The 3,661-nt window shown below is 29.6% G+C and overlaps 1 non-coding gene across 1 annotated transcript; it reads right to left on the bottom strand.

Moving 5' to 3' along the window:
* Window positions 1-495: 495 nt before the first annotated feature.
* On the bottom strand, window positions 496-567 carry TRNAP-UGG (transfer RNA proline (anticodon UGG)). Its single transcript has one exon. It is a non-coding gene; the product is annotated as a tRNA-Pro (tRNA).
* Between the last annotated feature and the right edge of the window lie 3,094 nt (window positions 568-3,661).

Below are 3,661 nucleotides of genomic sequence, written 5' to 3'. Positions count from 1 at the left end.
AAACCAGTACAACGAATATTTTGACTTCGAATTTTTAACATGAATTTATTTACAATTTATCAATACACGTTTTCACGAATGTGGCTTCTGTATAGTGTTACCCAGAAATGAGAATATTCTCCTAACTTGTCGAAAATATCAAGAATAATGAACAATGTGAAGCTTTACAACCCTTCTACATATTACCTTACAGTTTACGCACTAATAAGCAAAGTTAGATCCCCTTTACGCTAAGCAAATTATACTACGTAATAAAAACATTAAAATTAAAATGCGTAGTTATTCATGAACTAAAATTATTTTAAATTGAAATTAAAATAAAACACATCGTTGCCAACCATTCATTATTTATTTAATTACCAACCGGTTTCTGAGCTACTACGTACTCTCTTATCAAAATATAATTTACAAATGATTAAAATTATATTTCATAACTTTATCAGTGTAAAACTTAACATTATAAATATGGATGTAATATTTTTTTTTTATAAAATTGGGCTCGTCCGGGATTTGAACCCGGGACCTCTCGCACCCAAAGCGAGAATCATACCCCTAGACCAACGAGCCGATTGAATATAGTCGATTTAAGCTAACTGTAATGCTTTTAAATGAACGCGGTGGCTATTAATTCATTTGTCGTATTTTAAAAACTACATTAACTATTAAAATTTTAACTCAAACATAAGTTAATGTGAAGTTGATTGAGGAGGATTAATTATCTAAGATGAGCTCAAAAAATCACTTTGCCAGATGGTTGTAAAAATCTTTCCAACTTAAAAGGTTTATAAAATTGCAATAATGCTTATTAAAAAGGCCGTGTCAAAGTTCTCTGTAAAAAGAATTCGGATTAAAAGATTTTAATTTGAGAACGATTTTTTCAGTTCAATATGTTATAATGGCGGCATTTACATTACAATTTATAATAGCAAATATTTAGTTTATAAATGACTTATTGATACTTTCTACGTACTACTCGTAAATGAAAGTTTAAAGTACGCCTAATTTTTGTATTTTTTTTCGATCTCTATACTTCTTCATGTTGTCACAAACTCAAAATATTGTTGATAAATCCACCTGGTCTATGAAGAAGTAAATAAATTTAAAAAAAATGTCGTCGCCTAGTACGTAGGTGAAACAATACAATTAGATGAATCTCACCCGCATAAATAAAGGTTAATCAGCCAATAACAGGTCATAAGCCCTGTAGATGCCTAGACTTCTATTTATCAACAGACACTGTCCATGTATACAATTTATAGGGTTTAAATATTCCAATAAAAGAATAGTTTAAAAAATTAAAAAAAGAAGCATTGACAAACATAAGGGACATCAAGACAAGATCTGGACTATTTATTTATTGCTCGTTTAAATCGTTGTAAACTTAAACCAAAAACAGTCCAGATCTTGTCTTGAGTTAACAATACGACAAAGACGGGTCATTGGAGAAGGCCATAGTTTGTTCTATGCTGATATGAAAATGTTCGTTTGGCTAGCGATTTTTCAATCATTGCAACTTTCACAAACAGAAAGCCAGCAAATTAATTTCACAAACAGAAAGTTTGAATTTTCCGATTGATTTTAAATTTCAGCCACGGTGAGTTATCTATCACATTATTATGCTTTATGGGCTAAATATGTGTCGCCAATTATAATTACTTTGTACTTTTATGGCATGTTGTGAATGCAATAAATATTTGCTGATAAAACAACACAGGTGTGTATTGACATTTATTGATGCGTCATCACAATTCAAAGCGGCGTGACACCTACTGTAAAGCGAGGTAAAGATGTTTAAATGGTTATATTTAACAATAATATTTTGAGTTTGTCCAAATTTTTGTAGACAAGGACTGTATTCAACTCCCTTGGGAGCTGTTAACATTAACATATTACAACAGAGATAAAGAACTTTTATAGAACGAATATAGATGTTCAAATATGGGCAGAATGGTAAATGTTTCACATTGTGTAAAGTGGCCACTCAAACCAACTCAAAAAATTGTTGATAAATCCATCCGGTTCGTGAAGAAGTATAGAAATTGAAAAAAAATAAATAAATTCAGGCGTTGCCTAGTGTGCAGGTGAAATAATTCAATTAAAGGAATCTCACCTACACAAATAAAGGTTTCAGCTCTTTAACTTCACAAACATCAACAGATAAAAAAACTGAAGGAATATAGATGTTCAAATATGTACAGAATGGTGAATGTTACACAGTGTGTAAAGTGACCACTTAAACCAGCCGATGACAGGTCATAAGCCCTGTAGATGCCTGGACTTCTATATTAGCTTCTCTAAAATGTTCTCTATCTCTGTTGTAATATGTTAAGGTTATGTTTAAAATAAAATAAATGTATCATATAAACACTGGATCCTCTTTTTATATGGTTTTAAAATAACACAGTTCTATAATTTTTAAAAAATATAAATACATTAATTTAAAGATGCGTAATAGTAATATACTCGTAGTTATAATATTAGTTTTCAGAATACCCTTCATCGTCTTTTTTACATACTAGGCGAATAATACATATAATACTAGTTATTGTGAATAATATTTGTAACGTTATTTTTAAGTATTTTGTGGTGTGATATTTTTTAATGAAATAAAGGTAAAATAAATAGAAAATGATATGTTTTTTTGGAAATCCTGTAATTATTTTTATACAAGGAAATTTATCCAAGCTTGTTCTTTTTATAGTATATTTTTTGAACACGTTTTTTACACGGTACTCAATGAAATGTGTCCATCATGTTTTTTTTTAAATGACTGGGTCACTTAGCCCCTTTTTTGGTTACGTTTACAAGATGTTACGCAAAAAATTAATTCAGTATTCAGTAATTAGTATTCAGCTACTAACTTTTAGTAACTAACAGCCAGTAACTTTTAGTATTCAGTAACGCAGGTAATCATGAGTGTATTTGGCGTAATAAATCAATCGTTCTCACGACATCGTCAGGCTGGTGTGGGTTTTAAAAAGTTACATTTATGTGTTCGTCTATTTTTTAAAAAGTAAGTGAAGGTTTATTTTAAAGTTATTATTATTTTCAGGTTGAAATATTTAAATTTTTGTGTTAAAATATCTCCCCTTTCTCCAAACCCACTTTTAAATTTTATAGTCTATGTACTTTAACTTTTTAAAAACCATACAAAATCTGAGAAATCATAAAATATTATCGTTATTTTAGGCTGTTTTTGTGTTGACGAGATTCTCGGTTTTATGCTCCCAATGCTAGTTCAGAATATTCATTTACTATATAAGCAAACGTTATATAAAAACTTTAATTATTCTTAAAGAAATCGAAAATATCAGACCTCGCGTGGTTCTATTTTCTCACTTATTTCGCCTTCACTCGAGATTTTCGATCCATTACATACTTTATTTAATTTATAACAAAATATTATATTTTCTGCGAAATCCTTATGCAAGAAAATTTGATATATTTTTAAGACATCATCTAAAAAAAAGCCTTGAGTTTCTTTATATTTAAAAAAAAAATCACCCTTTCAAATCACCATAACCCCTAACTACGTTGAGGATTGAGTATGCAAAGTATACTGAAATGAATTTGACTGAATACGAAGGTGTCCGGACGGCTTGTCGGCAATAATATTAAACACACAGTACATAAAGTACTAATAATTACAGTGTCTTTGTGC

This window comes from Micrasema longulum, unplaced genomic scaffold, assembly GCF_059751315.1.
Source record: "Micrasema longulum isolate JH-2025_06_02 unplaced genomic scaffold, ASM5975131v1 h1tg000011l, whole genome shotgun sequence".
In the NCBI taxonomy this organism is placed as follows: domain Eukaryota; kingdom Metazoa; phylum Arthropoda; class Insecta; order Trichoptera; family Brachycentridae; genus Micrasema; species Micrasema longulum.
This window is presented reverse-complemented; position numbering and strand designations above follow the sequence as displayed.